The 12,757-nt window shown below is 34.9% G+C and overlaps 1 pseudogene; it reads left to right on the forward strand.

The window, feature by feature from the left end:
* Positions 1 to 1,607: 1,607 nt before the first annotated feature.
* LOC114053982 lies at positions 1,608 to 6,978 on the forward strand (annotated as a pseudogene).
* Positions 6,979 to 12,757: the final 5,779 nt, after the last annotated feature.

The raw sequence follows: 12,757 nt of genomic DNA on the forward strand, positions 1-12,757 counted from the left end.
TGAGGTGAGGACTGGGGGTAAAAAAAAATAGTACAAATAGTACTTGACTTCAATGAGCTGACATTCTACTAGGGTGTGGGAAATAGTGGTAAGAACTATCACATTTAAACATTAAACACTTAATACCTTTGATCATGTTCTTAAAGGATTAGCCAGTGACATCTGGAAAGAGAACTTTTCTATTATGTAGCATAAAAAAGTCTGATTGATTGGTTTTATTAGTTCCAGGATGATTTGTTATTGCATTTTTTTCTTAAAAAAGTAAAACCTATTCCACACACCTTATTAATTAATTTTGTTGCCTAACAAGTAGCACATATTTAAAAGATAAAAATTATACAGTTTCTAAGTCTGAAAGAATAAATGCAGGGGCACAGAGAAGACACAAGACAGCCAGACTAAAAGGAACTTTTAGATCTGTGGTCTAACCATTGGTTTTCAAAGTTCACTTTATATATCATGTGCTACTGTGATTAAGTTTCAAATATCATAATAATCTAAATAAAGCAATTGTTAGTAAGATATCATGTCCATATGAAAACAAATTCCTACAAAATTCTGTTCTACATTTAAAGTGACTATTTCACCTAGTTAGGAAATTTGTTCTAGTGCACAGTAGCTGTATGACCTTCCATTCTTCCTACTTTTCCCCAACACAAAATTTTCAACCTCTCTCCCTCTCTTTCTCCCTCTTCTCCTTTCTATATCTCTGTCTCTCTCTGTTTCTAGCTCTCTGTGTCTGTGTCTTTATATCTCTGTTTTGCTTCTCTGTCTCTGTATCCTGCTCTCATTCTCATTTCACTTTATGATAGGAATTCTTAACCTGGATATCCATATATGTATCTGTGTTTATGCACACATATGGGTGTATACATTCATATATTTATGCATGTGTATACATATACATACATGTATATACATATCTGTAATCAAACCTCAACATTTGCTCATTTTTTACATGCCTTCAAGTGTATGTGTGATCTCATTAATCTCATTTTGAGTTTCAAATTAGCAACTCCACACATTCCTAGCAATGCTTAGTAGAGAAAAAAAAATGAGAGTCCCCATACTGGCAAGTGTGTGAAGTGGCTAGAATCCTATTGGGGGCTTTACTGGTCTTGTTCACCCTACCATCATAATGATGTAAAGATCTCCGTATACATTCCTTGCATATTTTCATTATTTGCCTTTAAAACTTCAGCCTTATGTTACAATTATGGACCCAAAATAGTGCAAGTCCTTTGTTCTGTAAACCCAACACCCCAAAGTCAATCATGTGGCTTAATGAGAAGACAAAAGTCTTAGATAAACTTCAAGCTGTAATGTCTGCTCTGTCAGCCAGAAGTCCCTTAAGGATCTCAAAAGGTGCACAAAGCAGACTTTGCTAACAGATAATTTTAAGCTGGTGCATCCTTCACAATCTCTAATGCCATCTACTAGTCTTGAAGGATAGAGTATCTGAGATGATCAATAACTCACCAGTCTTGAAATCTTTCAACAGCAGCCACTAAAATGTCCAAGCAACTTTTCCCTTGATCTTCAGAGGAAGGCCAACAGAGAGGTTTACAGCAGTATAATATACAGTACAACTCGCACTATCATCTGACATGGTGGAAGGTAAGATTTAGGTTAAAAAATGTTTTAGTTTAAAGAATTTTTATTGCTTTAAAATATTTAAGGTACTGTAGATTTCATGAGTTATAAAAAATGAAAATTATCTGAAATCAATGTTTTGTCCTTTTTTGTTAAATTGAGATGTTAGTACAAAAGGTCATAGAATTCTAGAGAATAACTAGCAAGATGAAGTGTATTATATGTTACCAATTTTATTTTTTATACTGCATTTTATGAGTTATCTCATGATTACAGTGTTAAGACAATTGGATATTATCAGAATTAATATGTTGTTATAAAGAATTACATACAGAAAAAAAGTATATTTTCAGCAATCTAGCAAAGGATTATAATTTTTGTTGGTCCTGGGAAATGAGACCACTATTTCCCAAAGGATCAATGTGGCAACATTTGATTTTTTTACCTTCTTACCATTTTCTAAGAATGTTACCCTCTCTAAAGTTGAGGATTGTCTGTATTGGCATATGAATAAATGTGTATAGGCCTTCATGTGTGCATGCAGGCATAAATTTGTGTGTATATGTATGTATATATATACATATAAACAAATATTGATCATTTTATTTAAAATAATTGGTTTCCTTTGTAATCCCATGTATTTTAGTTTACATATTTAAAGATATGATAGAAGTATGTGTGTCTGTGTGTGTGTGTGTGAGAGAGAGAAAGAAAAAGAGAGAGAGAGAGAGAGAGAGAGAGTAGATAGAGCATTTGTTAAGTGCTTACTATTTGCCAGGCTTTCTGCTAAGCAATGAGAATACAAATATGAGAAAACAAGGCAATTTCTACTCTCAAGGAGCTCACATTCTAATAGGCAAAGACAAAGCATAAAAGAGTACTAGAAAGTGAGTGGATACCAATCTGGTGAGGAGATGGAGCAGTCTCTAGAATGAATTGAGCTGAGAATGAAGGGATTGTGCTTGGGACTACTTAAGAAATAGTGATCCTGGCAAAGGACTCATTCATAAGGAAAGTAGGCCTAATAGGAAGTTACCCCAAAGTTGTAAAGTTAGTGAAGGGCTAAAACAGACTGGACAGTGAGTTGAGCTGGAAATTAATGTAAAAGATCTGATACTTTTTTCCTGACTTCTAGATGAGTTCACAACACATAAAAGTTTAAGTTCTTCCCTCCTCTCATACCCTGCTCTATAACATATTGAGAGTCTATGGGGAAGGGAGGGGTGTTAAAACTTGTTTCTGCCATATGATTGAATCAAATCAAAGGGTAAGTATCTCTGTAGGTCTTCCCTATTAATTTTCATTGGCAGCCCATCCTAAATCTCCATTAGAGTCACTCCTTTGTATTAGACAAAAAAAAGTAGTTCATGAAGTGAATAGCTATTAACAAATTTAGTATTTATAGATAAAATTTGGATTTCTAAACCATAGCTTACAATGTAAGAATGACAGGTTAGGGACAGAATGCACCTACTAAGGGCCAGTAAGAATGAATTTGCCTAGACCCTTAAAAATGTGATGACAAAAGCATTAAAATGCAATGGAAGAGGACAGGAGAAAATGGTTTGTGTGTGTGTGTGTGTGTGTATGCATATATATATTCCACAAAGCAAAAGACCACAGAGAAAAACTGCAATGTAGGAAAAATAGTATTAGAACCAAACAAAAAGGTCAGTGAAGATAATGTCCAAAGACAAAATCCAACAACTATATCTGTGGTCTCATATTTCTACATTGTTATTCACACAGTACAACAATAAAGAAGAACTAGAGATCTTACAACAAGAAGAAAAATAGGTGAAACTAAAATTTGGCAGGATGAATCTTATGGCTGGAATGTGGCCCTGGAAATTTATAAATTATTCAAAATAAGCAGGATAGGCAAAGAGAGAAAAAAGTAGCATAGAATATCAAAAATATTCATCAGTGTAAGAAGAGTCTCACAAAAGAATAATGAAAAACAATTGATAAAGATCAATGGAGAAGAAATAAAAATTAAAATACATATATATATATATAATCTTCAGTGTACAGACCTCCTGGTCTGTAGTATACAAAGTAGTATATTATAGTAGTATAGAAAGGAACAAGAAGAGAAATTAATACTATGCAATTATATTAATACCTAATTTTTAATTTGTGATCCATTCTTTTACTTTTATTTCTGTTAAAACCCAACTCCTGGAAAAGTCAGTCAATCTTTGAAGGGCTTGGCTGAGTGATGCAATTTTCTCTTAGCCCCCAAGGCTCATGATAATTAACTAGGTGGGCAAGACCCCACCCAACTGGCAGGCCTAAATTCTGTTTAAAGTATAAACAGAATCCAGTCTGGGTGAACCTTTGCCTGGGGGAAGAACCCCTGTCCTCTTTTTCCTACATTAGGATTTAGGGCAGTCCAACTCATGTAGGAGAAAGCTGGATGGAGATGACTTACCTTGCCCAGGTGGCTTCAGACTAGTGAGTCTCATGATCAAGTCAAATTTTCAGCAGAGAGAGCTAGACTTTTAGCCCATGTCCTCATTAATGTCCACCAAATGGAGTGAATTTTCTTCAGAAGGGTTATAAGGCATTTCAGAGTCTCCTATTTTTTTTTGTTTACAAAAAGAAACCAAGGACCATCAATGTATTGATTGCTGTCTAGCATAATTAATGAATTGACTATTAATTACTCAGAGATTCTGTCTCTTGGGATTTTCATTCATTTCAACTATCATGCAGCAGTTTAAGAAAGAGACAACAATCCTGAGACAGAAGCATGATAGAGTAGTAATGGAGGGATTTCAATTATTTAAATCTCTGTTGGTTCTCTTTTCTTTTAACTGAAATAATTTCTTCACTTATCTGACTGATAATTTTTTTTTCCTACAATAGAGGGAGAAACCAATAAGAACAAATAAGTGAAAATTACAATGAAGAAGTTTCTGATTAGAAATTATGGGAATCTTGTAGGGAAGTAACCACTAGCTCTAGCATTTATGGTAGAGAGAGGGGGGAAAATGAACATAATAGGCATTTGCCATAGATTTCCAGAAAGAAGATTTTAAAGGAAAGAGTGTAAGTCTAGGTATGATCTACGAGACTTAACTTTTCTATAGGGGATGTCAGGCCAAAAGTGATGTAAAGATTTCAAGAATGAAATTACAAATAGTAACAAGTACAATGAAGAAGATAAAGGGAGATTTATCAAAAGAAACTAATATTTATGTTCAGGGAAACTACCAACCAATATTATTTTTTTAAAAGGCTTAAAGAAGATGAAAGCAGCTCAGGTAACAGAGGATGAATCCCCAAGTGTGGAATCATTTTTAAAAAAAATGCATAGGGAATACCAACACTCAGAGTGAGCTGAGATTATTACTGACAGGTAAAGAATCAAAGGCATTTTGTTTGCGGTTTGTTTGCTTGCTTACTTATTTAGTTTCATTGAAGAAGATGATCAAAGATAGGATTAGTTCTCAGGGTGAATAGGATGACAATTATTGAGGAAAAAGAGGAAGCACAGGCATAACTCTTACTATGCTTGTTTCTCTTCCAAGGAAAATGCTCTTTGGACTGGAAAATTCTGAACAAAAAATGGAGAACAGAAAGTTTTCATATTAGAGAAATGAGGACATAATCAGAGAGCAACAAGCCATTCTTGATTAATTCAGTCATGAGATCAGATAAACTACAATCTCAGGTGCTGAAGGAATTGGCAGGTTTGATTGCTGAATCTATGCCAAGGATTTTCAAGGACTTTGGACAATAAGGGAATGCCACAGAATTGAAGAAAGGCAAATTGTATTTTCCTGATTTTTCAAATATGAGAAGAGAACGAAATTTTGTAATTGTATGTTAATGTGCTTGAATTTGATTCCTGGAAAAAAATCTAAAACATATTATTAATTGGGAGGTTATTAAGTATTCAGAAAAATATGATCACAAAGATATAGCATGGTTTCATCAAGAATAAGTCACTTTAAAATAATCTTATTTACTTTTTAAAATAATATATTTTATTTTTGCCCAATTACATGTTAAAACAAATTTTAAACATTCTAAAAAAAAGTTTTTATTCCAAATTCTATCCTTCCTTCTTGTATTCCCCTCCCCCCACTAAGATGATAAGCAATTCTATATTGTTTACACATGTGCAATCATGTAAAACATTTCCATATTGTTCATTTTGTACAGGAAAATTTTGAAAAAAAGAATGAGAGAAAGAAAGTAAAAAATAGCATGCTTCAATCCGTAATCAGAAAGTGTCAATTATTTCTCTGGAGGTAGATAGTATGCCTTTTTCACAAGGTTACTAAACTGGTAGATATAAGGAATGTGTTATAGATATCTATGCCTATATCTATGTCATTTATATTTTTATATTCATCTATATGAACATATACACATAGATATTTAAGTGTGTATATATGTATATGCATATGAATATATGTAGACAATAGAGGTTGTATACACATGTGAATTTTTTTTACTTGTAGTGCAAGAGAGATACACAAAAATATTTACCTATCTACAAACTTAGGTAGATTTAAATGTAAAAATATTTTATATAGAACACCAACAAAATAAGATAAAATTCTTACTCTGCTCTGATTCTCTATACTAAAAGCAGTCAATAAACATCTGCTTTAAAAGCTATAGGTTGAGTCAATTGAAACACCAGGCTGTTCTGTTCTAGAGCTCCACAACAAAGGTCACCCTGCAACGGACACTGCCAAGAACTATGCTCACACCCTGAAGGGGTCCTTGACTTTTGTGGGATCGCAAACAAAATCAGTCATGTTAACTTCCCTCATGTATTCATTTCAGCCTTTCCATGTCTCAAATCAAGACAGAAGCATCCTACACTGGGTGACAGCCAACACACTGCTGAACTCATTAGCAAGACCTGAGATGCCCTAGTAATTATTACTGGACTGGTTACCTTAGTGTTGGAGGAAGATGGCACACTTGTGGATGTTTAAGAATTCTTTCAGATCCTAGGAGATAATACACATTTCATGATCTTGTGGGAAAGGACAGAAATCAATACTGGGTCCTAAATATGTTACTCAGTAGAAAAAAAATAAAACATCGGAGTAGCAAGAGTTATTTTTGACATGTATAAAATGAATCCTAAAGACTTTCTTGGATGCTTGAATGTGAAGCCATGATGTATAATATATATATGTGTGTGTGTGTGTGTGTGTATGTGTATTCTAGGTCTAATGAAATCAAACATACATTAGTCAAAGCTGTTCTGAGGCACTTGTTGTGGTTACTATCTTATGCTGCCAAGTCACCAGACAACTTCTCATCTACACTAGGACTTAGATGTTGCATGTGTTTGATGTCAATGGTTATCCTGCTCTTCCTCAGAAACCAAGTGAAAAGGGGTGGCTCCCATAGGGAGACAGGGCCCTGCATTAAAGGGATTACAGATGACTCATATAGTTATATTTTGTCTTTTCCCTCTAAATGTTACCTTTTAAATGACAGGTCTAAGGAATGCTGCCTTATATTCTTAAATATACATTATTTGCAGGTAGCTGACTGCTACTACTCACTGCAAATCCAGGCCAAAGTTTGCTGTGGTCAGCTGCTTTCTATTTCTTAGGAAATTTTTTTTATGCTAATGAATGAGGTTAGGTGTAAAAGTGAGGCTGGAAGAAAAGGTACACACAATAGGCTTCCCATAGCCTAAAACAAGTAGAAGTATAATCTGTGAAACACTACAAGTTATATTCAATGAATATACTGCACACTTTATTGGCTTACTCACTTCAGTGTATCTGTTTGTTTGGTTGTTTTTTTTTTTCTTTGTTATTGTTTGTTTGTTTTGGTAAGGCAATCAAGGTTAAGTGACTTGCCCAGAGTCACACAGGTAGTAAGTGCTATGTGTCTGAGTCCGCATTTGAAATCAGGTCCTCCTGACTCAAGGGCTGGTGCTCTATCCACTGTGCCACCTACCTGCCCCAACTCTAGTGTATGTGTATATGTGTCTCTAAAAGCTAGTTTTTACATGCAATCACATTGCTAGTGAACAAATACAGGAAAAGTCCTTTTAGGTGTTCACTCCAGTGCACTGATGCCATGAAAGCAATAGAGCTGACAGACAGATTAAAAAAAAGATACAGGTAATTTTTTAAGACACATGAGACAGACAATTAGTATGTAGATGATTTATAGTATAGGCAGTTACCTATAGGTAAGAACTATATCTTCAAATATGATAAAAGACCTCTTCAGATACACATTGTTATATGCTGAGCTTATTCACCAAACTACAGTAGTCCTATTAAAACCAAGGCTTAAATTTGGAAGAACATCTCATAAAGTGTCCTTGATATCTGTACTTGAGCCTATCTCTTGCATATTTTTATTAATAATTTGAATAAATGGATAGATTATATAGGGGGTGAGAAGGAAGGAGAGATCAAGGATGACATCTTGGATGTAAGCCTGGCTGGTTGGGAGGATGATTGTGGTCTCAAAGGGTAATAGGAAAGTTTGGAAGGTTAAAGGTTCTGGGAGAAAACAGTGAGTTCAGTTTAGATGTGTAGATTTTAAGTTGTCTATAAGACATCCAGTTTGAAATATCTAAGAGTCAATTAAAGATGCGTGTCTAGATGTTAGGAGAGAAATTAGGGTTGGAAAAGTAGATCATTAACATAGAGATGATGTCTGAATCTATGGAAATTAATTAGATTACCAACAAGGATAAGAGATAGGGAACCAGGAAAGAACACTGTGAGATACCCATTTTTAAAGGGCATGATGACCTGGATGAAAAACAGATGAGGAAACTGAGAGTGATCAGACAGGTAGGAGAAGCAAGATGGAATAGTGCCATGGAAACCTAGATACAAGAGGACATCAAGGAGAAGAGGATGATGGACAGTGTCAAAAAGATGAGGAGTGAAATCATTAGATTTGATGATTAAGGGATTGGAGAGAACAGATTGAGATGAATGATGAAGTTTAAAAAAAAAGAATGAAGGAAAAGGAAGTGGAGTCACTGATTATAAATGATCTTACCGAGTAGTTTAGCCATAAAATGGAGAAGAGATATGGGATTATACATAGTGGGAATGGTTGAATCAAGTGAGGGTTTTTTAAGGACAGGGGAAATATGAGTATGTCTTTAGGCAGTACAGAAGTAGTCAGTATACAAGGAGAGATTGAAAATCATTGAGAGAGTGGCAAAGGGGCAACCTGCTGCAGATTAGATGGAAAAGGATTACTTGTTCTTGGAGAGGGATTTATATTTTTAAGGAGAGGATCAATCTCTTCATATGAAACAGGGTTGAAGGAAGAAATGGTGGCAGAAGTTATCTGGGTGATGTGAGATTGGGAGGAGAAGAGAAAAAGGAGCTCTGGGCTAATGACCTTAAAGTAAAAATAACTCATAATCAGTGTCTTGCTGGTGGTAGATTAATATCATTTTAATATATAAATTATCCCCCTAAATATCATATAACTTAATAAGATCATAAAATCATAGATTTAGACCTGAAAGAAAACTCAGAGTCCAACTTATTACTTTTACAAATGGAAACTGTAGCTGAGAGAAGATTGACTTACCAAGGGTCACATAACTAGTAAAAGTCTATGTCAGGATTTGAAGTTCTGGTGGGTCTATTTAATGATTATTGAACTTTTAAGACAAGATGCTGTATCTTACCTCCTTCCTCTACTGAATCCATCATCTTTTAAATCTATATCTATATCTATATCTATCTATCTATCTATCTATCTATTGCATTTCAATGTAATTGGTTTCCTTTGTTATCTTATATATTTTATTTTATACTTAAAATATTATCAGAAGGGGTCCACAGGATTCAACAGACTTCCAAAGGGGTTAATGATAGAAAAGTTTAAGCAATTTGACCTTAAACAAGTGAGGGCAAGATATGCATTAAAGAAAATGTCAGTCTGTAGGAAACTGGTGTCTAGTGTTATCCATCTAGGGCAAGCCTTGATATAGCTTCTCTCATTCATGAGGATGAGGAGGTACATCTTCTCTAGAGGTTGCAGCCTAGTTATGAACCATCAAGCAAAACTCAAAGGTGGAACCAGTTCCATATTCCATGTCTTAAGGGATAGCATATGCTCCAGGTTTTAGAGAAAAACAAGTGTCCTTTGACTGTTTGACACCGCTCGGAGTAACTTACCTTTTTGTTCTTTATCTTCAATTTTATGAATTTTTGTTTTATCTTCTTCCTAGTCAATGAAAAAATACATTTAACATATACACAGATATTTCTGTAATTATATGTAAACATAAATGTATGTAGATAGATAGAAAGATAGGCAGGTAGGTAGTTAGATAGATAGATAGATAGATAGATAGATACTTAGATAAATATTAATTTGCTTTCCTTGACTAAGGTTCAGGTAAGAAGTCATCAAAATGGAGACAAAAAAAAAACCAGAGAAATCCTGTCCTTTGTCTTCAATAATATACATTTTAGTAAATTAAAAATAAATTAATAACATAACAAATATAAATTATTTTATTTAAATTAAAACACACATTACTACACAAACATGTGTGTTCACATACATATATAGTACATACATATACATGAATCTATATATATATATAGAGAGAGAGACTTTACCCTCAAGGAATTTACATTTTGGGGAATCTGTTAAGAGTGTTTTGTGCTAGAAATATCCCTCTTACACATAACACTGATGATTGTTAAATCAGAATTGAGAAACCAATTAGCTGGCATAATCATAACTCCATACATTGCTATGATATAGTTGGCCTTTTTTTTAGTATTGCTGAGCTATTCTTATTCATAGAGTGACATGAGAATTGATAAGAGTGTCAGGTACCTAGTCCTGTCAAATGACCACTTTGAATTACTACTTCCTTCCCTGGTACTCAAGGTTTTCTACAAGGTTTTGGTTGTATCCTTTCCCCTCTGGATATTATTATGATGTTTAAAAAGTTCAAGAGACATGGTTTCTGGGGGGTGGAGCCAAGATGGCAGAGTAAAAGCAGTGATTTGCTTGAGCTCTCCCCCAAATCCCTCCAAATACCTCAAAAAACTGTCTCTAAACAAAGTCTAGAGCAGCAGAACACACACACACACACAAACACACAAAGACAGAGTGAAACAAATTTCCAGCCAAATGCAACCTGGATGGTTGATAGGAAAGTTCTATTGTGACAGTCTGGGAGAGGACTGCAGTTCAATGTAGGTTGTGCATGCAAAGACAGGGCCTCAGCCAAACTGGAACAGGCCTCAGGGAACTGAATCACAGGCAGCTGTGGCAGTTTCCAGAATTCTCAACTCACAAATGCCAAAGACAACTTAGAAGGTCAGTAGGAAAGGTCTGTCAGACCTGGGTGAGAGAGGTTGTATGCCTCAGAGTGGTGGCTGCTTCCAAAGCTCTCAGCCCACAGATGGTAGGCAGATTGAGTGGTTAATCAGAGGGGGATTGCAGAGATCTCTTTGCTGGTGGATTCTCTTGTTTTGCCCATGCTTGGATCTGGGTCCCAGTCCTGGGTGGTGATCCTGGGATAAGAAGGAGTACTGGCGTGGTGGAGCTCATGACAACAGGAGAGAGAGGGAATATTCCTCACAGTTCCAAGGTAGAAAAGAGTGCTTGTGGTCACCCATAGACCAGAACCCAGGCCAGGAAAGGAGTAAACACTTTACCTTTGCATTGTACCTTGGAAGACTTGAAAATTTATAGATCCCTAGAAGTATCTCTGAATACACCTGCACAAAACCCCTGAAGCTTGGGACAGTACACCCCCTATCTTGGAAGCAGACCCCTACCTTAACAAAACATTTAAAAGTCAAGTAATTGGCTGGGAACATTAGCAAATAGCAAAAAAAAAAAAAAAACTCAGATGATAGGATCTTACTTTGGTGACAAAGAAGATCAAAACATACAACCAGAAGACAACAAATTCAAAGCTTCTACATCCAAAGCCTCCAAGAAAAATATGAATAAATCCCAGGCCATGGAAGAACTCAAAAAAGTATTTTGAGAAGCAAGTAAGAGAAACAGAGGAAAAACTAGGAAGAGAAATGAGAGTGATGCAAGAAAATCACAAAACACAAGTCAATAGCTTGCTAAAGGAGACTCAAACTGAAGAAAATAACACCTTAAAAAATAGACTGACCCAAACGATGAAAGAGGTACACAAAGCCAATGAGGAGAATGCTTTAAAAAGCAGAATTGACCAAATGGAAAAGCAAGTCCAAAAGCTCACTGAAGAAAATAATTCCTTAAAAATTAGAATGGAGAATGACTCTATGAGAAATCAGGAAATTATAAAACAAAACCAAAAGAATGAAAAAATAGAAGACAATGTAAAATATCTCATTGGAAAAACAACTGACCTGGAAAATAGATCCAGGAGAGATAATTTAAAAATTATTGGACTACCTGAAAGCCATGATGAAAAAATAGAGCGTACACATCATCTTTTAAGAAATTATTAAGGAAAACTTCCCTGACCTTCTAGAACCAGAGGGTAAAATAGAAATTAAAAGAATCCACCTATCATCTCCTGAAAAAGATGCCCAAAGGAAAACCCCTAGTAATATTATAGCCAAAATCCATAGTTCCCAGGTCAAGGAGAAAATATTGCAAGGAGCCAGAAAGAAACAATTCAAGTATTGTGGAAACATAATCAGCATAACACAAGATTTAGTAACTTCTACATTAAGGGACCAGAGGGCTTGGAATATGATGTTCCAGAAGTCAAAGGAGATAGGATTACAACCAAGAATCACCTACCTATAAAAACTGAGTATAATTCTTTAGGGGGAAAATGGGCATTAAATGAAATACAGGACTTTCAAGCATTCTTGATGAAAAGACCAGAGATGAATAGAAAATTGACTTTCAAATGTAAGACTCAAGAGAAGCATGAGAAGGTAAATAGGAAAGAAAAATCATAAGGGACTTATTAAAGTTGAACTGTTTACATTCCTACATGGAAAGATGATATTTGTAACTCATGAGACCTTTCTCAGTATTAGGGTAGTTGGAGGAGGGAAAATTTCATATACATATATATATATATATATATATAATGTATATATTATATATATAGTATGTATGTGTATATATATTTATACAAAGAGACAGAGAGAGAGCATGCACATAGGGTGAGTTGAAAAATGAAGGGATGATATCTAAATAAAAGAAG

This window comes from Vombatus ursinus, unplaced genomic scaffold (genome assembly GCF_900497805.2).
Source record: "Vombatus ursinus unplaced genomic scaffold, bare-nosed wombat genome assembly UNPS02014812.1, whole genome shotgun sequence".
Lineage (NCBI taxonomy): Eukaryota > Metazoa > Chordata > Mammalia > Diprotodontia > Vombatidae > Vombatus > Vombatus ursinus.